Raw genomic sequence first — 24,504 nt, 5'->3', positions numbered from 1 at the left:
TCTAAGTGTCCCGGGGAAAACTTGGTATAACTAAGTGTGCAAATCTTACCCAAGAGCATCCTCCTGAGTGTGGGGAAGATAGGCTCAGCCTGTCAACTTGTCCCAGAACTTCTATAATGCTATTCCCTTGACTTCTCAGTGATGATGTCTTCCCCCTACGCTTCCTCTACTGTTAGGCTATTTTATACTATTTTCTGTGTTCAGGTAGAGCTTGAGTGACTCTAGTCATACATACCAGGCCAGCCAGGCGTGGTGGTGGAGTTGCTCTCTATGTGAGAGAGCAACTGCAATGTACTAAATTCTGCCCAGGAGCGGATGAGGAACGAGTTGAGAGTGTATGGGTCAAGATCAAGGGGCAGGCTGGCAGGGGTCATACTGTTGTAGGTGTCTATTACAGGCCACCAGATCAGGCTGAGGAAGTTGATGAGGCCTTCTATGCGCAGCTGAGAGTGGCCTCACAGTCACAGGCCCTGGTTGTTGTGGGTGATTTTAACTTCCCTGATGTTTGCTGGAAGGACTGTTCAGCCAGCCAGCCAGCCACAGTCCAGGAGGTTCCTCCAGTGCATTGATGATAACTTCCTCATGCAGATGGTGGAGGAGCCAACTAGGAGAGGTGCACTGCTGGATCTCATCCTCACTAACAAGGAGGGTCTGGTCGAAGCAGTAAAGGTTGAGGGCTGCCTGGGTTGCAGTGACCACGAGATGGTGGAGTTCAGCATCTTGTGTGGCAGGAACAGAATAGCAAGTAGAATTGCAACCCTGGACTTTAGCAGGGCTAACTTCGGCCTTTTCAAGCAATTGCTAGGGGAAATCCCATGGCCAAGACTGCTTGAAGGAAAAGGGGCCCAAGAGAGCTGGATTGCATTCAGAGATTGCTTCTTCCATGCTCAGGATCAGAGCATCCCCACACGTAGGAAGTCGAGGAAGGGAGCCAGGAGACCTGCGTGGTTGAATAGGGATCTGTTGGGTATGCTCAAGCAGAAGAGGAGAGTTTACAGGTCATGGAAGCAGGGGCTGGCCACTTGGGAGGAATATAAGGCTGCTGTTAGAGGATGTAGGAAGGCAGCTAGGATAGCCAAGGCCTCCTTAGAATTACAGCTGGCGAGAGGGGTCAAGGACAGCAAAAAGAACTTTTTCAAATACATAGCAGATAAAACTAATACCAGAGGCAATGTAGGCCCACTGATGAATGGAGTGGGTGCCCTGGTGGCAGAAGATACAGAGAAGGCAGAATTACTGAATGCCTTTGTTTCTGTCTACTCTGCCGGAGGTTGTCCTGGGGAGCCCTGTACCCCTGAGACCCCAGATGAAGCCAGGTCAATGGAGGAGTTTGCTTTAGTCGATGAGGACTGGGTTAGGGAACAATTAAATAGTCTGGACATCCATAAATCCATGGGTCCAGATGGGATGCATCCGTGGGTGCTGAGGGAGCTGGCTGAAGTCATTACTGGACCGCTCTCCATCATTTTTGCCAAGTCTTGGGAAACGGGAGAGGTGCCCGAGGATTGGAGGAAAGCAAAGGTCACTCCAGTCTTCAAAAAAGGCAAGAAGGAGGACCCGGGTAATTATAGACCGGTCAGCCTCACCTCTGTCCCTGGGAAAGTAATGGAACAGCTTATCCTTGGTGTCATCTCAAGGCATATCAAGGATAAGAGGGTCATTAGGAGCAGTCAGCATGGCTTTACCAAGGGTAAATCATGCTTGACCAACCTCATAGCCTTTTATGAGAATGTAACAAGGTGGATGGATGATGGCAGGGCGGTGGATGTGGTCTACCTTGACTTCAGTAAAGCCTTTGACACAGTCTCTCACAGCATCCTCACAGCTAAGTTGAGGAGGTGTGGTCTAGACAATAGAGTAGTGAGGTGGGTTGCAAACTGGCTTAAAGAGAGAAGCCAGAGAGTGGTGGTCAATGGTGCGGAGTCTAGTTGGAGGCCAGTATCTAGTGGAGCGCCTCAGGGGTCAGTACTGGGGCCAATATTATTCAATATATTCATTAACGATTTGGACGAGAGAATTGAGTGTACTATCAGCAAGTTTACTGATGACACTAAGCTGGGAGGAGTGGCTGACATGCCAGAAGGCTGTGCTGCCATCCAGCGGGATCTGGACAGGCTGGAGAGTTGGGTGGGGAATAACCTGATGAAATTTAACAAGGGAAAGTGTAGAGTCCTGCATCTGGGCAGGAACAACCCCAGGTTCCAGTATAGGTTGGGAAATTACATATTAGAGAGCAGTGTAGGGGAAAGGGACCTGGGGGTCCTGGTGGACAACAGGATGACCATGAGCCAGCACTGTGCCCTTGTGACCAAGAAGGCCAATAGCATCCTCGGTTGTATTACAAGGGGAGTGGTTAGCTGATTGAGAGAGGTCCTCCTTCCCCTCTACTCCGCCCTGGTGAGACCCCATCTGGAATATTGTGTCCAGTTCTGGGCCCCTCAGTTCAAGAAGGACAGGGAACTGCTGGAGAGGGTCCACCTTAGGGCAACAAAGATGATTAAGGGAGTGGAGCACCTCCCTTAAGAAGAAAGGCTGAGGGAGCTGAGTCTCTTTAGTTTGGAGAAGAGGAGACTGAGGGGTGACCTTATTAATGTTTATAAATATATAAAGGGTGAGTGCCACGAGGATGGAGCCAGGCTCTTCTCAGTGGCAAACAATGATAGGACAAGGGGTAATGGGATCAAGCTGGAACACAAGAGGTTCCACTTAAATTTGAGAAAGAACTTCTCTGTGAGGGTGACAGAGCACTGGAACAGGCTGCCCAGGGAGGTTGTGGAGTCTCCTTCCCTGGAGACATTCAAAACCCGCCTGGACATGTTCCTGTGCGACCTCTCCTAGGCGTTCCTGCTCCAGTAGGGGGATTGGACTAGATGATCTTTTGAGGTCCCTTCCAATCCCAAACATACTGTGATACTGTGATACCTCTGTTATTGATTGGTTTAAAAATCCTTGTTTCGATTTTTAAGGTAAAAACCTCACTACACATGCTTGAAGGTAGTTTGGAGGCAGGTATCCTTTGAGATAGAGGTATGTTTTGGTGTTATAATGAAATCATAATGAGCAAAATTCATCCATCAGACAAATTTCTGCCTCAGTAACTAGCATTTTGGACGGAAATGAGCATTTATCCTTTTTAATTGACAGCAACTATACCATGTGGTTCTTGTACCTGCATCTTGTTAACAGGGCCCAGACATGGTATCTTCACATCACTCTGCCCCCCATATCTTTTAATTGATACTACACTGAGCTTCCTCAGGCACTACCAATTAAGAATGCAGGCCAGGTATATGTCAGTGAAATCATACAGAGCAGATTTCTTCCCTGTTGTGCAGCTGCTTTATATGCTGAAGATGTGGATATAACTTTATTCTCAATAAGTGTATCCTTGATAATTAGTTTCAATAATTTGCCCTCTCAGTAATTATTCCACACTAACGCACCTAAGGTACAAGTCTCTTTCCAATTTAAGGGTAAAGATTTCTCTAGCTTTGTTTCTACAGCTGTAATTTTAGTGCATGACTAATTCCCTACAAAAATAGTTTCATTTTATTAATTATCTGCATGGTCTTCTGGATCATCATAAAAATGTACATTTTGGGTCCTGATTTAACAGTCTGTGAACTTACTATACCATATAACAGGCAAAGACATATGGCTGTAATACACGTTTAAACAGATATCTACAAAGAAAACAGGCGAATATTAATGCTACAATAGATATTAACAAACTTCCTTGAATACAGTCTGATTCTGCATAAGATGCTCTTTCAGTCCAAGTGAAGTTCATTAAGTTTTCTTAAGTTTTAGTTTTAAAGGAATTATCTCTTCTAATTTCTATCCAGTCTCGGTACTTTTCTTTATTCTAGTGTAGTGGATCCAGGACTCCCTTAAGTTTCACAGCTGCGTTAGTTACCAGCAATTACCATATAGGGTCCTTTCCACTGCTCTTTCAAAGGTTTGTCCTTCCAGGTTCGAAGACAGATTTGATCAGAAGGGATGTACAGGCACATTCAGTGGCACAGGTGCTTTCTCCTGGATATACCTATGTAATGATGAGAAAGTTTTTTCCAAAGACAACATATATTCATCGAGTATTTGGTTCCCCAAAATATGCATTTGATCAGCTTTTCCTGCCTGTATTACTTCTGCTATAAAATGTGGGCCTCGATCTGATGAGATCCCGCCTGGAACCCCAAACCTTGGTATGATTTCAATCAATAATTTCTTTGCTATTTCCCTAGCTTTGTTGGTCCAGCATGGGAAAGCTTCAGACCATCCAGAAAAGGTATCTAATAATACCAAAAGATATTTATAATTATTACACTTTGGTAATTCAGAAAAATATATTTGCCAATATTGTCCTGGAAAATTCCCTCTTTTTACCTCTCCAGGTGGAGGCTTTAACCCTATTTTAGGATTTTTTTTACAATATATCACACATTGTTTCACTATTTGATTAGCACAACTTTGCATTTTAGGTCAAATTGCATATCTTTTAACATTTGCCATGATAGTATCTCCTCTCGTATGGATTTTGTGGAATCAGGACACCCATTATCACTCCACTGGCCACTTTCTTTGCAGTTTCATTAGCTTTACAATTGCCTCATATAATTTCAGATTGTCCAAATTGGTGAGCCTTACAATGCATCACTGCCACCTCATTAGGTTTTAGAATGGCTTCTAATTGCGAGGGCGAATTATCATGGACTCCACACAATCCAATGTGAATTCAAGCGAAGCCAATTTATTACAGAAACAAGCCTCCTTATATATGCAGTTATTTCCTGATCACACGTCCACGCTCCAAGCATGCACTAACTGCTTGGATATTGTCTATGTTTACGAGCTGTCCATGCGCCCGAGTTTCACTGCTAATAGGTCTGTTGTTTTCAGCTTTCCAAGGTGGCCTTGAAATTCCTTTGGGCCTGACTAGTTCAATAACAAATCTCCATCTGATAAAAACCCATCCACACATTAACTTCAAGAAAATCCCTTAAATCTCAAACATCTAATAGCTTCAATATTTCCTGCTCATGTTTGATAGGTGACCCTTGTGAAATCTGAAGTCCTCTTTCTTTCCATATTGCCCCATGTCCATGTACAATTCCAAAAGCATATTTAGAGTTTATATATATATTATCTCACTTATCTTGTGACAGTTCTAAGGCTCTGGTCAAAACAATCAGCTCAGCTTTCTGTGCTGAGGTATTTGATGGCAATGGTTGTGATTCAATTATGTTCTCTTAAGTTACCACAGCATATCTGGATCATTGTTATAACTGCAGCAAGTAGATCTGCTCCTTTCAAGCATTTTCTTGTGGGATATGCAGCTGAATAGAGTTCTCAGAAAACATTATCTGAGCCTTGCAATTTACTTAAAAAATCTCAGCCTAAGAGAGATATAGGGCATTCTGACATATACAAGAATTCATGTGTTAAAATTTTGTTCCCAATTTGGCATTCCATTGGTTTCAAAAATGGTGTCAACTCTTTCTTTCCCATGACCTCAACAACTGACATAGTGAATTTACTAAGAGGTCCTTTACAACTAGTTATTACAGAATAAGTTGCTCCTGTGGCTATTAGAAAATCTATAGTTTCTTTCCCCAGCTTTATTGGAACCAGGGATCTGCTGGGGATGCCTCTAAATTCACCCTGGTCCCCTTCATTCAGTATCATAGTTTTCTAGCAGCAATACATTTGCTGCAGGGGAAGATCCCCCCCTCCTTTGCTGGTGTCTCTTTAGCAGCGGGCAGTCAAGTTTCCAATGTTTCTTTACAAGAAAACAACTCTATTCCTAAAGGATATTCACATGAGAGCTTCTTGCTGCACTTTTAGATAAAGACAAGGCAACGCAGGTGGCATAATTGCTGGTACCAAGTGGGAGCTTCCTGGCAAGCTCCTCTGTTACAATGAGCTGTCTGCTTTTATTCTGTGTCCAAGGAACTTATACAAAACAACTCTGACCTGAAGTTTAAGTTCAAACTGTACCTGCAGCAGAGCACAGCACAGGCCTGGGCATAGTCAGGTTAACTCTTACGTGGTTCACTATATTGCACTCCTTGATTCACATACAGTTTACCTTTCCCAAAGATATAGCATGGCTCTTCTAACTCTGCTTCCACACATATTCCCAGGCAAAGCTGCTGCTAGTAAAGTAGCTTGCTGCTTTTTGATTTCTATGCTTCTCTTTTTTCTCCATTTCATCCCTGCTATTATACACTTTATATGCAATTCCAATTAATTGAGAAATAGTAATTCACAGAATCACAGAATGTTAGGGATTGGAAGGGACCTCAAAAGATCATCTAGTCCAGTTCCCCTGCTGGAGCAGGAACACTTAGATGAGGCTACACAGGAATTCCTTCAACTCAATCTACTTTCTGCAATTTCTTACAGATGTCCAGGGCTAATTGTCCAATAAACAGCATATTAAACATCATTCAATTATTTTCATTTTCTGTATCCAAATCAGTCCATATTCTAGCAACTTTTTAATACAACCTCTCCCAATGTCACATCCATCACAGCATTTAGTTTTATTTTTCACATCTCCAGCTAGTGCATAAATTCCATGCAAATCAGAGTTTGACAATTTACATTCTTTTCTGATCTCAAAATTATTGCGTAAAAACAAGAACAAATTAACAGAGAGTATTTTATCCCATTTTTCCATACTTCTGCAGAACAAGATTAATTGCAATAGTATTGTAACTTAGAATTTCATATTCAGACCATTTCTCTTCATTATCCAATTTATGCAAGTGCCACAATTGAGTATGATATTGTTTCAATCTTTCTTTTATCAAAGGATCGCCTCCCCAAATTTACTCCAGTGTTAAGGATGTGTCCTAAGGAGGATCAGGGTGGTATTTCATTAGAGGAACCAGTTCCCATTTTATAATTATCTCCCCAAACTAATTTCTTTTGGTACGAAGTTCAAACATGCAAACAAATACCAAGTTTTCTTTATCCAAGCCTGCATACACTCAGCTAGAGTTCATCAACTCACCATGTGTATGTGTACCAGGTATCTCTGACTGTGGTCCTCAGTGGAGCTGGTTTACATAAAGATTTATTCCAAATACCAAATTAAAACATGCAAACCAATTACACAATTACACCTATTCAAGATAATGTCTCGATTTTAGCATTGCACCTTTGAGGCACTTACCACTCAGCCAGGGAGAGGAACCAGTGGAATTCCCTGAGCAACAGATCGGTGCACTGGAATCCAGTCAGTCCTTCTTCCCACTGTTTGCAGCAAGAAAATGGGCAAGGCTGTTAGCAGGATCCCATCTGGGTCACCAGAACTGTTGTCCCAAAACCAGGGTTCTCTCCCAGTGCACAACTGAGTAAAATTTTACACACAGAGACAAGATATTGTTTACTACACAGTTGCGCAAGTCTGGATGCTGGAATAAAGCCATCATTCCAGAAAGAAAAGTAAGTCATTATATACAAAATCACTACATTCACACCCTTGGGACAGTCCTAAAGAGCCAATTTGCTACACATTTGCATATTGGTTACATAATCATTTTACCACTATGTAGGCTCCCTGAGGTGGGGCCTCAGACTGGGCCTGGTTCTTCCCTCCTGAGGGTGTGATTTCTAGTATTATAATGGGCAAAGTTTAGCTAAAGGACACTTTATCCCACAGTCTTGAGATATATGTTAAAAAAAGACTGGGGTTCCACAGGGATCCATCTCGGGGTCAGCATTCTTCAATGTCTTTATAAATGACTTAGACTGAGGACTTGAAGGAATACTAAGTTCACCAATGACACAAAATTGGGAGGAGCTGTTGACACTCTTGAGGGCAGAGAAGCCCTACAGAGGGATCTGTACAAATTGGAGAACTGGGCAATCACCAAACGCATGAATTTTAACAAGGGCAAGTGCCGGATCTTGCACCTGGGACACGGCAACCTTGGTTGTATGTACAGACTGGGGAATGAGATCGTAGAGAGCAGCTCTGTGAAGAGGGGCCTGGGGGTTCTGGTCAACAGGAAGTTGAACATGAACCAACAGTGTGCCCTGGCAGCCAAGAGGGCCAACCGTGTCCTAGAATGCATCAAGCACAGTATAGCCAGCTGAACAAGGGAGGTGATTGTCCCACTCTGCACTGGTGTGGCCTCACCTGGAGTACTGTGTGCAGTTCTGGGCGCCACAGTATAAAAAAGATATAAAGCTACTGGAGTGTCCAGAAGAGGGCTACGAAGTTCGTGAAGGGTTTGTAGAGGAAGCCATATGAGGAGTGGCTGAAGTCACTTGGTTTGTTCAGCTTGGAGGAGACTGAGAGGAGACCTCATTGGGGTTTACAGCTTCCTCGCAAGGGGAGGAAGAAGGGTAGGTGCCGATCTCTTCTCCCTGGCAACCAATGACAGAACCAGAGGCAATGGCAGTAAGATGTGGCAGGGGAGGTTTAGGCTGGACATTAGGAAATGGCTCTTCACCCAGAGGGTGGAGGAGCACTGGAACAGGGTCCCCAGGGAGGTGGTCACAGTCCCAAAGCCTGTCAGTATTTAGGAAGAGACTAGACAGTGCCCTCAGTCACATGGTGTGAACAGTGGGGTTGTCATATAAAGGGACAGGAGTTGGACTCAATAACTTGGTGACAACAAATGATAAGACGAGGGGAAATGGGTATAAACTGGAACACAGGAGGTTCCATTTAAATTTGAGAAGAAACTTCTTCACCGTGAGGGTGACGTAACACTGGAACAGGCTGCCCAGGGAGGTTGTGGAGTCTCCTTCCCTAGAGACATTCAAAACCTGCCTGGACACATTCCTGTGTAATCTCATCTTGGTGTTCCTGCTCCAGCAGGGAGATTGGACTAGATGATCTTTCGAGATCCCTTCAAATCCCTAACATTCTGTGATTCTGTGATCCTTGTGGGTCCCTTCCAACTCAGGATATTCTATGAATCTATGAACTAACTGCCCAACTCTCCAGCCTATCCAGGTCTCACTGGATGGCAGCACAACCTTCTGGTGTGTCAGCCACTCCTCCCAGTTTGGTGTCATCAGCAAACTTGCTGACAGTGCACTCTATTCCCTCATTCAAGTCATTGATGAATATATTGAATAGTACTGGCCCCAGTACTGACCCTTGAGGGACTCCACTCGATACAGGCCTCCAACTAGACTCTGCTCAATTGACCACAACTCTCTGGCTTCTTTCCTTCAGCGAGTTCACAGTCCACCTCACTACATGATCATCCAGTCCACACTTCCTCAATTTAGCAGCAAAGATGCTGTGAGAGACTGTGTCAAATGCTTTACTGAAATGAAGATAGACCACATCCACTGCTTTGCCATCATCTAGCCACCTGGTTATGCCCTCATAAAAGTCTATGAAGTTGGTCAAGCACGACTTCCCCTTGGTGAAACCATGTTGACTGCCTCTAATGACGCTCTTATCCTTGATATGCCTTGAGATGGTATCAAGGAGAAGTTGTTCCATTGCCTTCCCAGGGATGGAGGTGAGGCTGACTGTTCTGTAGTTTCCTGAGTAGTCCTTCTTGCCCTTTTTGAAGACTGGAGTGATATTTGCTTTCCTCCAATCCTCAGGCACCTCTCCTGTCTCCCATGACTTAGCAAAGATGATGGAGAGTGGCTTTGCAATAACATCTGCCAGCTCTCTCAGCACCCGCGGATGCATTCCATTGGGGCCCATGGATTTATGGATGTCCACATTGCTTAATTGCTCTCTAACCCAGTCCTCATCAACTAAGGCAAACTCCTCCATTGTCCTGCCCTCCTCTGGGGCCTCAGGGGTACGGAGCTCCTCAGGACAGCCTCCGGTAGAGTAGAAAGAGACAAATAAGCATTCAGTTACTCTACCTTCTCTGTATCTTCTGTCACCAGGGCACCCACCTCATTCATCAGTGGGCCTACATTGCCTCTAGTGTTACTTTTATCTGCCACGTATTTGAAAAAGCTCTTTCTGTTGTCCTTGACCCGTCTTGCATGGTTTAATTCTAAGGAGGTCTTAGTTTTCCTAGTTGCCTCTCTACACCCTCTGACAACAGCCTTATATTCTTCCCAAGCAGCCAGCCCCTCTTCCATGATCAGTAAACACTCCTCATCCACTTGAGCATGCCCAGCAGCTCCCTGTTTAACCAAGCAGGTCTCCTGGCTCCCTTCCTTGACATCCTATGTGTCAGGATGCTCTGATCTTGAGCTTGGAAGAAACAGTCTCTGAATGCTAACCAACTATCTTGGGCCCCTTTACCTTCAGGTACCCTTGCCCACAATATTTCCCCTAGCAGTTGCTTGAAAAGGTCAAATTTGGCCCTGTTGAAGTCCAGGGTTGTGATCCTGCTTGGTATTCTGTTCCTGCCATGTGAGATCCTGAACTCCACCATCTCATGGTCGCTGCAGCCAAGGTAGCCCTCAAGCTTTATTGCTTCAACCAGACCCTCCTTGTTAGTGAGGATGAGATCCAGCAGTGCACCTCTCCTGTCCTAGTTGGCTCATGCACCATTTGCATCAGGAAATTATCACTGAAGCACTGGAGGAACCTCCTGGACCATGGATGGCTGGCTGAGTAGTTCTCCCAGCAAACATCAGGGTAGTTAAAATCCCCCACGATGACCAGGGCCTGTAAAAGTGAGGCTGCTCTCAGCTGCCTGTAGATGGCCTCATCAACTTCCTCATCCTGATCTGGTGGCCTGTAGTAGACACTCACAACAGTATCACCCATGCCAGCCTGCCCCTTAATTCTTACCCACAGACTCTCAGCTCACTCCTCATCTGCCCCTGGACAGTACTCAATACATTGTAGTTGCTCTCTCACATAAAGAGCAACTCCACCACCTCGCCTGGCTGGCCTGTCTTTCCTGAGAAGCACATAGCCATCCATGACCACAATCCAGTCATGTGAGCTGTCCCACTGTTAGCAATCAGGACACATAACCACGGACGTAGTTATATGCGGTGCTTTATTTCAGCGCTGGGAAACCAGGGGTTCGCACCCAAAGCTGGCTTCGAACAGCTGATTCAGACCATACCTTATTATACAAGTTAGTCACATACATATTCATTTCACCCTTGACAACCATTAACATATTCCACACCTACTCTAACACAAACTTTCTATCTAAAAGATGCTGCAATTATCGGTTATTTTTCTACGGTACCAACTTTAAAGAATATATCGTAAATCTATGTCCACCTTAAGAATAAGGCTCGGTTACAGTTACCTGCCTTATAAGAATATACCATAAATCTATGTCAGCTTTAAGAACAGAGTTTGGTTACTGATTACAAGAGTTCTATGGCTACAGGGCTGGTTGCTATCCTAATGTTAAACCAACTGTAACAGATCCAGCAGCAAGAGGCCCATCGTGTTCTGTTCCATAAGAGAACATGGAAGGAAACATCTTGTGAGGTTGATTACTATCATTTGCTATCACCACCATGTCTCTGTAATTGCCACCAGATCATAATCACCTGACCAAACACAGGTTTCTATGTGCATTGGTGTATAGGCATTTCAGGGAGCAAGCTGAGTACACCGATTTCACCCTAGGGGGGTGGGAGGCTTCCTGGTCTTTATCAGTTCTAGAGTGCTGCCCCACTGGTGCAAGCCCAGCTACAACCCCATCCCCCTTCAAATCTAGTTTAAAGCTCTCCAAATGAGCCCTGCTAATTCCTGTCCCAGCATCCTTTTGCCCCCATGAGATAAACCTTTCCCACATATCACTGTCTGGACTAGTGTCTTATAAAACCAACCATTATCAAAGAAACCAAAGCCCTGCTTGTAACTCCAGTCTTGTAGGCAATCATTAAGGGAATGAATTCTTCTATTCCATCCCATGTCGTCACCCGAAAATGGAAGGAGGGAAGAGAAAATCACTTGCACCCCAGACTCCTTCACCAACCGTCCCAAGGCCTTGAAATCTTTCGTCATGCCTCTCAGACTACGGGATGTAGCTTCCTCCCCACCTGTCTGGAAGATCAGCAGTGGGTAGTAGTCCATTGGGTGCACCAGGTTGGGGAGTGCCCTGGTGATGTCCCTGATTCAGGCTCCAGGTAGGCTACATACTTTCCTGTTATGAGGGTCAACTCTGCATAATGGGCCATCTTTCCCTCTCAGAAGGGAATCACCTACTCTAATGACCCTTGTCTGCAGGGTTAACCCGACCATTTTTACTGGTTAGCATTACTAAGTTCAAAAAACTGATCACCATAGCATTTTAAAGTGTGCTGGGAAAGGTTATATAGCAGACACAAAGCCTGCTGGAAACAAATGGGGTACACCTGTCTCAAAGAAGGAAAAGGATCTTTACTCAAGAGTTAGCAGGGATCATTGAAAGAGCTTTAAACTACATTTGAAGGGGGAAAGAGAGAAAACCAGGCTCACTAGATGTAAGCATGGGGGTGGCACGCTAATGTTTGAGGGATGGTGAGCCAGCAAGGTCCTTCGGTCTGCTGTCTTAGTGGAGGTAGGGGATAGAGATCCATTCAGCAGCAAAGGTGCAAGGGTTACTGATGTGTAAGAAACCACAGAAGTGCCTGAGAATGGTCACGTGGGAATTAGGGCTTCTCCTCCAAAAAAGGTGGTGGGATCAACAGCCCAACTGAAGTGCCTCTACACCAATGCATGCAGCATGGGCAACAAACAGGAGGAGTTGGAAGCCATTGTGCAGCTGGAAAACTATGATATAGTTGCCATCACAGAAACATGATGGGATGAGTCCCACAACTCAAGCACTGCAATGGATGGCTATAAACTCTTCAGAAGGGACAGGCAAAGAAGGAAAGTCAGTGGGGTAGCCCCATATGTTAGGGAGTACTTTGATTGTCTAGGACTTGATGATGGTGATGAAAGGGTTGAGTGTTTATGGGTAAGAATCAGGGGGAAGGCAAACAAGTCAGATATCCTGGTGGGAGTCTCTTACAGACCACCTAAACAGAATGAAGAGACAGACAAAATAGTCTATAAGCAGTTGGGTGAAGTCTCATGATCGCTAGCCCTTGTTCTCGTGAGGGACTTCAGCTTACCACATGTCTGCTAGAAATACAATACAGCAGAGAGGAAACAGTCTAGGAGATTCCTGGAGTGTGTGGAAGATAACTTCATCTCACAGCTGGTCAGTGCGCCAACTAGGGAAGGCTGCCCACTGGACCTGTTTGAAAACAGAGAAGGACTTGTGGGTGATGTGATGGTTGGAGACCATCTTGGGCATAGCAATCATGAAATGAAAGAGTTTTCAGTTCTTGGAGAATTAAGGAATATGTTTAGCAGAACTTCTACCTTGGACTTCCAGAGGGCATACTTTGGCCTCTTCAGGGGCCTAGTTGAAAGAGTCCCTTGGGAGGCAGTCCTGAAGGGCAAAACAGTCCAGGAAGGCTGGACATATTTCAATAAGGCACAGGAACAGGCTGCCCCCATGTGCCAAAAGACCAGACAGCAGGGAAGAAGAGAGGCCTGACTAAACAAAGGAAAAAAAGGAGAGTTTATGACCTTTGGAAGAAGGGGCAGGAAATACAGGAGGACTGCAAGGACATTGTGAGGTTATGTAGGGAGAAAATTAGAAGGGCCAAAGCCCAAGTAGAAATTAATCTGGTTACTGCTATAAAAGACAATAAAAATGTTTCTATAAATAAATGAACAACAAAAGGAGGGCTAAGGAGAATCTCCATCCTTTATTGGATGTGGGGGTGAGATGGTTGGACTGAAAATGAGTTAATTTTCTTCATGCAGTTAGAAACCTTTGTTTTTTGTAGTTAACACAGTCATTATTTTGACTTAGTTTGAGAACAAGAGATAACACCCCAGGAAAGAGTTAATGTTTTTAATTGCTCTTGTCTGAGAGCCAAGGATGTTCTGAGTACTCTGCCCACAGGTGTGAGGTAGCTAGTAAGGGGGGGCATAGATGGGGCAGACCCTGACTGGCATCCAGACTGATCAATAAGAGTATTCCATTGAATTAGAGTCAAGCTTCATATTTAATCAGACTTGGGATTTTTCAGTTTTCCTCTTCTCTTTGCTCTCTTTTTGTCGGAGCTGGGACAGAGACCTGTTCAGGGGAGTTCTGTCATGGTTATATTACTAGCTCGGGTTAAACAACAACGGGGGGAAACATACTGGCAAAGGACAAGGAAAAGGCTGAAGTATTTAATACCATCTTTGCCTCAGTCTTTAATAGTAAGACCAGTTGTGCTCCAGGTACACAGCTCCCTGAGCAGGAAGACAGGGACGGGGAGCAGCATGAAGCCAAAACAATCCAAGGGGAGATGGTTAGCAACCTGTTATGCCACTTAGACACACACAGGTCTATGAGGCCAAATGAGATCCACCCAAGGGTTCTAAGGGAACTGGCATAAGTGCTCAGTAAGCCACTTTCAGTCATTTATCAGCAATCCTGGCCAAGGGGCTCCCAGTTGACTGGAGGTTAGTAAATGTGATTCCCATTTATAAGAAGGGCTGGAACAAGAATCTGCAGAACTACAGGCCTGTCAGTCTGATCTTGGTGCCAGGGAAGGTCAAGGATCAGGTCATCTTGAGTGCCATCACGCGGCACATAGAAGACAAACAACTGATCAGGTCCAGTCAACATGGGTTTATAAAAGGCAGGTCCTGCTTGACCAACCTGACCTCCTTCTATGACAAGGTGGATGAGGCAAAGGCTGTGGGTATTTTCTACCCAGACTTTAGTAAAGTCTTTGATACTGTTTCCCACAGCATTCTCCTGGAGAAACTGGCTGTTCTTGGCTTGGATGGGTGTACTATTCTCTGGGTAAAAAACTGACTGTATGGTCAGGCCCAAAGATTTGTGGCTAATGGAGTTTAATCCAGTTTGTGGCTGATCAAAAGTGGTATTCCCCAGGGCTTAGTTTTAGGGTCAGATCCGTTTAATATCTTTATCAATGATCTGGATGGGGGGATCGAGTACACCCTCTGTAAGTCTGCAGACAATGCCAAGTTGGGTGGGAGTGTTGATCTGCTGGAGGGAAGGCAGGCTCTACAGAGGGATCTTGACCAGCTGGATTGATGGGCTGAGGCTACTTGCATGAGGTTTAACAATGCCAAGTGCTGGATCCTGCACTTGGGTCACAACACCACCACGCAATGCTACAGCCTTGGGGAAGAGTGGCTGGAAAGATGTCCGACAGAAAGGGACCTGGGGGGTGTTGGTCGATAGCCGGCTGAATATGAGCTGGTAGTGTGCCCAGGTGGCTAAGAAGGCCAAGAGCATCTTGGCTTGTATCAGAAACAGTGTTGCCAGCAGGACTAAGGAAGTGATTGTCCCCCTGTGTTCAGTTTTGGACCCCTCACACTGAGGTGCTGGAGCATGCCCAATGAAGAGCAATGAAGCTGGTGAAGGGTCTAGAGTACAAGTCTTATGAGGAGCAGTTGAGGGAACTGGGGCTGTTTAGCCTGGAGAAAAGGAGGCTCAGGGGAGGCCTTACTGTTCTCTACAATTATCTGAAAGGAGATTGTAGCATGGTGTTGGTCTCTTCTCTCAAGTAGGAAGTGAGAGGATAAGAGGAAATGGCCTCAAGTTGCACCAGGGGAGGTTCAGACTGGATATTAGGAAAAATTTCTTTATGGAAAGGGTTGCGAAGCAGTGGAACAGGCTGCCCAGGGAAGTGGTTCAGTCACCATCTCTAGAGGTATTTAAAAGATGTATAGATGAGGTTCTTAGGGATATGGTTTAGTGCTAGAGTTTCATTATGTTTGGACTCAATCATCTTGAGGGTCTCTTCCAACCGAAATTATTCTGTGATTCTGTTATTGTAATACTAAAGATCATGCCCACAGGCATGAAGACCCCTGCCCAGGTGAAGACCCTAATCCATGAGTATGAGTCGTACATGAAAATGATCGAGTAACCATATGTAAATTACTAACCAGTCCTGGAAAGGGGGTGTAAAAGTGGGGAAGTACTAACCAAAATCGAAAGTATGAATGATGCAAGGACTGAGAATAAAGTGTGTTAGTTTTGTGGTTTTACCACCTAGCACCCGACTTCGAGCAATCTTGTAATAAAACAGCATCTTCACTCTGTGTGTATATTCAGCTGCTTACACACTGGGTAAATAACCCTGCTTTTGGGACAACTTTTTCTGGCCACCCAGATGGGACAGCACTGACTGCCTTGCCTGGTTTGTCTTGCCGCATTCACCGGGGAGCAGGATGCTGTGTAGACTCCAGCATGCACTGACATTTTGGTTGGGGACTCTGGCAGTTCCTTTTCTATGGCGAGGTGGTGACAGAAAGGTTTAACGCCATAGAGATATTGATAATGGAGGGTTACAAGGAGGATTGGGTAGTAGGAAAATATGTTTCTAGCTTCTGGATTTTGTATATAACTCTGCATAAGTCATTCCATTAAAGGACTGCACCAGGGGCTTGAGCTTCTACACGTAGACATGAGGCAATAGATGGGTATTCTCTTCCTAATGATGACACAAAACTGTGAGAAGTGGCTGACATGCCAGAAGGATGTGCTGTCATCCAGGGAGACCTGGACAGGCTGGAGAGTTTGGCAGAGAAAAAGTTAATGAAATATAACAAGGGCAAGTGTAGAGTCTTGCATGTGGGTAGGAACAAGCCCAGGTTCCAGTATAAGTTGGGGAATGACCTATTAGAGAACAGTGTAGGGGAAAGGGACCTGGGGGCCCTGGTGGACAGCAGGATGACCATGAGCCAGCACTGTGCTCTTGTGGCCAAGAAAGCCAATGGCATCCTGGGGTGTATTAGAAGGGGGGTGGTTAGCAGGTCAAGAGAGGTTCTCTTCCCCCTCTATTCTGCCCTGGTGAGACTGCATCTGGAATCTTGTGTCCATTTCTTGGCCCCTCAGTTCAAGAAGGACAGGGAACTGCTGGAGAGAGTCCAGCACAGAACCATGAAGATGATTAAGGGAGTGGAACATCTCCCTTATGAGGAAAGGCTGAGGGAGCTGGGTCTCTTTAGCTTGGAGAAGAGGAGACTGAGGGGTGACCTCATTAATGTTTATAAATATATAAAGGGTGAGTGTCACGAGGATGGAGCCAGGCTCTTCTTGGTGACAATCAATGATAAGGCAAGGGGCAATGAGTACAAACTGGAACACAAGAAGTTCCATTTAAATATGAGAAGAAATTTCTTCACAGTGAGGGTGACAGAACACTGAAACAGGCTGCCCAGGGGAGTTGTGGAGTCTCCTACTCTGGAGACATTCAAAACCTGCCTGGATGCCTTCCTGTGTAACCTCATCTAGGTGTTCCTGCTCCAGCGGGGGGATAGGACTAGATGATCTTTCGAGGTCCCTTCCAATCCCTAACATTCTGTGATACTGTGATTCTGTGAAATAGCTGAGCGTATGAAGCCCTGGTTAAAGAAATTTTTCCTAGGATATATGTGCTCAGTTTCCTCCACTGATACACCCCCTTGTTCCTCTCTAGGATGCATCCTGAAAAACTGGAATAAATTTGGCTGGGATCCTCCAGCTAAAGGAAAACTTCAAAAATATTGTATACAGTGGTGGTCATTGTATAGACTGGATGATGGTGAAAAATGGCCTAAAAATGGGTCTTTGAACTATAATAGTATTTTACAATTAATGTTGCTTTGTAGAAGATTGGAAAAGTGGGATGAAATACCCTATGTGATTTTTTTTTTTCTCTTAGAAATGATTGGCGTACTAGAAAGAAATGTGGCTGCAGCACGGGTCTTTAAAGTATAGTACTATATTACAGCTGATGCTATTTTGTTGACAAATAGATAAATGAGAAGAGGTGCCATATGTTGATGCCTTTATGACTTTGTATAGAAAACCAGACATCCTAAAGAAATGTGGTATAGAAATGATATAATTATGCTTGCTAAAATGAGTGAACATTCTTAGAATTATGATAAACATAAAATAAGGGGGGAAGCATAAGATGTGCCATTTTACCATCAGCTCCCCCACGCAGCTCCCAGACTGTACCCCACCTTACGAAGGGAATGTGGGGGGTTAGTTGGTGGGGCTGGGAATGAGAGCTTCAGCACAAGAGCTGTCAGAACAAGGGGACAGTGCCCTGCAATACAAGCCCCTCTGAGACAGGCAATAGGAGTGGAGAGGCAACCCGTTTTTGTGCGTGTTCCTTTTATGAACTCAGATTTAAATTGGAAGCAATCTGTAGGATCTTACTGGAATAATCCAGAAGGAATGTATCAGTTGCTAGAAACTGTTGTGCTAACTCACAGTCCTAACTGGGGGAATGTGAAGGCACTCTTAAACACTTTCTTTACTTTGGAAGAGAGGATGACAGTATTAGAAAAGGTGAACGAGGAAGGGGAATGTAGAAATAGGCAAGAGGACCCAGATCCATTTTTACCTTTGAAGGAGGACCTGGGATGGGATCCTAACACCAGAAGAGGATTTGAAGGACTACAAAGAGTGGAGGAGAAGTGGGAAAATTGCAAGCTTCTTTGTTGGCACTTGCTATGAATGAGGACAATTTTAAAGGATGTGGACGATTAAAGGGTAGAGGAAGAGGTAGAGTGGGACCAACAAGAGGAATGATAGAAGGAGGCTCTCAAAACCAGTCTTTGGTAGGGCCAAACCAGTGTGCATATTGTTGGAAGGAAAGACATTGGAAGAATGAGTGCCCAAATCAGAAAACCAAGAATGAAGGGAATCCAAGAATTACTGATGATCTTATTGAGTTAGAGGATTATGATTTCAATTGATGGGGACTGGAGGAGAAAATTAATATTATCCCAGATGACTCCCTGGTTTCAGTTAAACTGAGGAATGAAATCATAGATTTTGTAATAGTCACTGGAGCAACACATTCTGTAATTACTAGCTGCAAAGGAACTTTGAGTAAAACCTACGTCAGTTGTTGGAGTCACAGGAAAGTGAACTCTAAAGTCATTTTTAAAATCAATGGAATGTACAGTTGGCAACATGACTTTGACCCATGAATTCCTGCAGATGCTGGAGTGTCCCCTTCCCCTCCTAGGATGAGACATGTTATGTAAGCTGAGAGCTCAATTAACCTTTTCTGATAAATCAATACAGCTTCACCTACCAAAAGAGACTGCCTAGAAAGCTCAGTTATGTTTATTGGCTGAAAATTAATCAGAAAAAAAACAGAGATACCTCAAGAAGTCCTGGATTCCATAATACCTCTTGTATGGGCAACCAAGAAACCTGGATGGGCAAAGAATGCAGTACCGGTAAAGACTGAACTGAAGTTAAGAGCCCAGCTGGTAAGAAAGAAACAATATTCTATTAAATTAGAAGCCAGAATAGGCCTTGAGCCACTGATAAATGTTTGTTCAATATGGACTTTTAATGAGAATGCAAATCTGAATATAATACTCCTATTTTGTCAGTAAAGAAACCTCAAACTCAAGAATACTGATTAGTACAGGATCTAAGAGAAATTAACTGGATAACAGTTGATGTGCATCCAGTGGTTCCAAATCCCTATACCTTGTTCTTGTCTATACCTGAAAATGATCTTTATTTTACAGTATTGGATTTGAAGGACACTTTCTTCTGTGTACCACTGGAGGAGGAGAGCCAAAAGATATTAGCTTTTGAATGGGAAAGCCTTACTACAGGCAGAAAAACTCAACTTTGCTGGACAGTACTGCCCCAAGGCTTCAAGAGCAGCCCAGTGCTCTTTGGTAATGTACTTGCTAAAGAATTAGAAAACTAGCAAGGTAAGAATCCTTCTATTACCCTGTTACAGTATGTGGATGACATTCTTCTAGGAGCTGAAACTAAACAAGAATATACAACTGCCTCAATTGATTTATTAAACTTTCTAGGATTAACTGGATAGTGAGCATCTCAGAAAAAGACCCAAGTGGTACAAACTATGGTGGTATACTTGGGCTTCGAAATATCTCAAGGTGAAAGGAAAATTGGAACAGAGTGAAAAGAAGCTATATACTGAATAGCCCTTCCTAAATCAAAAAAGGAACTACGGGGTTTTCTGGGCATGGCTGGATGGTGTAGACTCTGGATACCGAACTTTAACTTAATTGCTAAACCATTATATGCTGCCATTAAAGGACCTGGAGAAATCATGGATTGGACTCCAGAATGCTGAAAAAGCTTTAATGTTATAAAGACTGAATTAATGAGAGCACCAGCAATGGGACTGCCCAATGTAATAAGCCTTTCTCACTGTATGTACAGGAGCGACAATATGTGGTGTTGAGAGTTTTAACTCAGACTTTAGGAGAATGGAAAAGACCTGTTGCATACTTTTCTAAACAATTGGATTATGTGAATAAAGGATGGCCATCGTGTCTAAGAGCAGTTGCAGCTGCAGTGCCGACACAAAAACTGACTCTGGGACAACCCATCACACTGTTAGTGCCTCATGCTGTATTAGCAGTGCTGGAAGAGATAGATCACCATTGGCTCTCTGTGAGCAGGTTAATCCAATACTGAGCAGCTCTAGTTGAACAGGATGATGTTACCCTAAATGTCTCTTTGACTCTGAATCCTACTGCCCTGCTACCAACTGGTGATGAAGGACAGCTGGAACATGACTGCCTTCAATTTATAGAACAGGTTTATTCCAGTAGACCTGATCTGAAAGATGATGAGAGGTTCTTAGGGACATGGTTTAGAGGTGGATTTGACAGTGTTAAGTTAACTGTTGGACTTGATGATCTTAAAGGTCTTTTCCAACCAAAATGATTCTATGATTCTATGAACCTTTGGAAAGCCCTGATTGGGAAATGTTTACAGATGGAAGCAGTTTTGTCACTGAAGGAGAACGGAGAGCTGGTTATACCCTAGTGACTCTGCAAGAAAAGATAGAGGCATGTGCTCTACCCCCTAATACATCTGCTCAGAAGGCAAAAATTATAGCTGTAACCCAAGCTCTAGAGCTATCCAAGGATAAAAGAGTAAATGTTTACACTAATTCTAAATATGCCTTCAAAGTGATCCACACTCATGGAGCAATGTGGAAAGAACGAGGTTTGTTATCCTCTCAAGGAACTCCCATTAAATATGGACCAGAAATTTTAAGACTATTGCAGGCAGTATTAAAACCAAGAGAAGTGGTGATAAAACATTGTAAAGCTCATTAAAAGCAACAAACAGAAATAACAAAAGGAAACTGAAAATCAGATGAAACTGCCAAAAGGATTGCCCTATCAGGACTGACAATAAGGAGATTTGATCCCAATCAGGTCAATCCCAGCAGATCCTCCTAAATACTCTGAGAAAGATGATCAACTAGCAAAATCATTGAAGTGCACAAAGTCTGAAGATGGATGGTGGGTTACAGACAAGTAATAGTCATGGCTCCAATAATTAGAGACTTAATGACAAAGACTCATCAAGAGACTCATATGGGAGCTGATAGCCAGTATCAGAAGATATGCTATAGGACCACGAATGCAAAAACTGGCCAATGTCACTGTAAGACAATGCTTGATTTACTGTAAGAATAATCTGAAAATACAGAAAATACTTCCTCCAGGGGAGGTCAAAAGGGGACAAGCTCCTGGAGAATATTGGTAAATTGATTTTTCTGAACTACCTAAGTATAATCAGTACAAATATTTGCTCGTGTTAGTAGACGCTTTCTCAGGATGGGCAAATACTTTCCCGTGCCATACCAACAAGTCTAGGGAGTTAATTAGAATACTATTGAAATAAATAATTCCCTGATTCAGAATTCGGTAAGGGATGTCCTCTGATAATGGACCTCACTTTATAGCTGAGGTAGTACAAGGGGTCACTATATTTTTACAGATTAAGTGGGATCTACATGTTCCCTGGAGGCCCCAGTCAAGTGGGAAAGTAGAACGAATAAACCAAACTTTAGAGACAGGTTTTGAAACTTTGTCAAAAGACCCACATGAAATGGGTAGGTTTATTACCAATAGCACCAGTGAGAATTCGAGTTACTCCTAGAGCTATAGAAAGGTTAAATCCTTTTGAAATGTTGTATGGCAAGCCTTATCCTGTAAATAACTTAACAGGGAAAGATGCCAGATGCATGTAACAGGAAGTCAATTGTTAACTGATCATTTATTATCATTATTGTATAACTTATCTTCCCTTCATAGGTATCCAAATAAAAGAGTGCCAATACATTTAGATGCTCCAGTGCACTTTCCAGCCAGGAGACAAGGTACATATCTGGACATGGAAGCATGAACCTCCAAAGGAACACTGGAAGAGACCTTATTTGGTACCGTCAGCTACCTACACAGCCATTAAGGTAAAGAGTATAGACTCCTGGATCCGTTGTTCCTGAGTGAAAGCTACCCCAGAGGAGAATTGGACTTCTGAAGAAGTCATACACCTGCAGCTGAAGTTCTCCAGGACTGTAACTAGACTGATGCTAAGTCATATTGGACTTGGAGTGTGAGCAAGGTCTAACCCTTCTGATCAGTGTATTGTTAATTCCTTTTCTTAGATATGTGTTTAAGCATCTGTAGAAGGGTGATAATCAGGCTCCTCATGCAATGTTCTATCATAAATTCGTGGACTCAACTGAAACCAGGAAGTCCATGGGAACTGAATATATATCATTATCTCATTCAAAAGATGGTTAAAATAACTAACCAATATGATTGCTGGATCTGTACCCATTTTGCTGAGCACAGAACAAGATAGGATGGTGTCCTGGTTTTGTTAAAAACAAGACCAGTTTCTCTTTTAGTGAATTTTTCTTTCAGCTAAGTTCTTCTAAGTAACTGCACTTTTCTGAAGTTGACTATGTGTTTTTGTAAATAGAAGCAATGGTATGCAAGGTCGCTGATAAATTTTGCACATCCCATAAGTGAGAGGGGCATATTTGCAAGGAGGGGTGAACTGAACAGGTGACTAAAATTGACCAACTGAGTATTCCATCCCATCCACGTCATACACCATAAAAAAGTGGGAGATCACGAGGGTCTCATTCCTCTTCGACCATGGACAGCATCTGAAGAGGACCCTGCCTGCCATCCCTGCAATCTAAGGCCTGGTTCCAGTGAATCCTGAATCCAGTTCCGGTTTGCTGCGGAGTCCACCCCAGGACTTCCTGCCCTGCAGCTCCTGGAGCAGTGCGGAGCTGGGAAATTCAAGATTGGTTTTGTATATTTAGTATTATTTTCTCTATTATATTAGTAGCATTAGTAAAACATTTTTAACTTTTTCCAACTTGCAAATCCCTCTCTCTTTTCTTCCTATTGCCTTTCCTTGGTGGAGAGGGCTGGGGGGGGGGTGGAGGCAGGGGGTTAACAGAGCATCTGCCATGGTTTATTGTCGCCCTGCAATTAAATGGTGACAGATGGTTTTAGATATGCTCTTAGAATCCAGTAATGAATAATAGCTTCTGTGTATATGTGGATAGAAGTGGAAGGATTTCTACAGGTTTGGAAACAGACTAAGATCCTGTATGAAATTCAAAAGGATGATATGTCCCAGGGATTTTGAAGAGGATTGGAAATGGTTGACTTCCTGGTTTCAAGATTTGGGCCAGAGGGTTAAGAAATTGCTCACTATAATTATAATTGCTTTACTGATTTTTGTATATATCTATGTTGCATTACAATGCCTTTTTAAATGTTGTTCAGTTATAGAAAAGCAAGTCTGTGAAAGGATAATATGAGACAGATATGAAGTATGAAAACCCCTTCCTATTTAAGTCTCAAAGTGGGAATTGTAGTAGTTACCAATTAAAAGAATGAATCCTGTCAGGAATTACTAACCGAAGGATATGCAAGCAGTGGACCAGTACTGGGTCAGTCTGCTCCTTAAACAAAGAGTGATGTGAGAAACTCCTTATCAGGAGCTGCTGTTACTGCAGTTTGAACATCCTGGAACACGCATAATTAGTTGAGTTTGTCAGATAGAGTGTCCTTTAGATGAACTTTGCTCATTATAAGCTCATTATAATAATGAAAATCATGCCCACAGGCATGAAGACCCCTGCCCAAGTGAAGACCCTAACCCACGACCATGTGTAGTACAAGAAAATGATTGTGTAACCACGTTAACCAGTCCTGGAAAGGGGGTGGAAACATGGGGAGGTACTAACCAAAATCGAAAGTATGAATGATGTAAGTACTGTGAAGAAGGTGTGTTAGCTTTGTGGTTTTACCACCTAGCACTCAACACTGATCAATCTCGTAATAAAATGATATTTTGACTCCGTGTATATTTGACTGCTTGCACACTGGGTAAAGAACCCTGCTTTTGGGACAACAATATGATCCAGTGCAGCAATTTATGGAAAAAGGGCAACACTCAGCAACACATATAAAATAATCACTCAGGGAGCATTTATCTAGTGTCATGAGTCAAAACACCATGGAAAGTGGGTTGGTGGGAGCTCTGAGAGAAGGAACAGTACCCTTGGAATCTTTATGGACCTGACTTCTCTAAGTCTCTACCTGAACTCTGGGTTCACCAAATCATGGGAGGAGAGTGGTTCTCTAGGAAAGGTAGTACCAGTGTCACAGTCATGACCTATGAGGGTTCCCCAACCCACAGGTATGTAAAGATAATGACCATGGGTTCGTAAGATTCTATAATACAC

At 43.6% G+C, this 24,504-nt stretch overlaps 1 long non-coding RNA gene across 1 annotated transcript in view; it reads left to right on the top strand.

Annotated features, from left to right (window-relative positions):
- Positions 1-24,074, top strand: part of LOC136115750 (uncharacterized) — a 37,881-nt gene extending 13,807 nt beyond the window's left edge. The window contains exons 2-3 of the long non-coding RNA XR_010653259.2: positions 19,475-21,487; positions 22,043-24,074. This is a non-coding gene — a long non-coding RNA (uncharacterized lncRNA). The remainder of the gene's footprint in view (positions 1-19,474; positions 21,488-22,042) is intronic.
- Positions 24,075-24,504: the final 430 nt, after the last annotated feature.

Source organism: Patagioenas fasciata, chromosome W (genome assembly GCF_037038585.1).
Source record: "Patagioenas fasciata isolate bPatFas1 chromosome W, bPatFas1.hap1, whole genome shotgun sequence".
Classification (NCBI taxonomy): Eukaryota; Metazoa; Chordata; class Aves; order Columbiformes; family Columbidae; genus Patagioenas; species Patagioenas fasciata.
The sequence above is the reverse complement of the archived record's forward strand: the minus strand, read 5'-3'. Positions and strand labels throughout refer to the sequence as shown.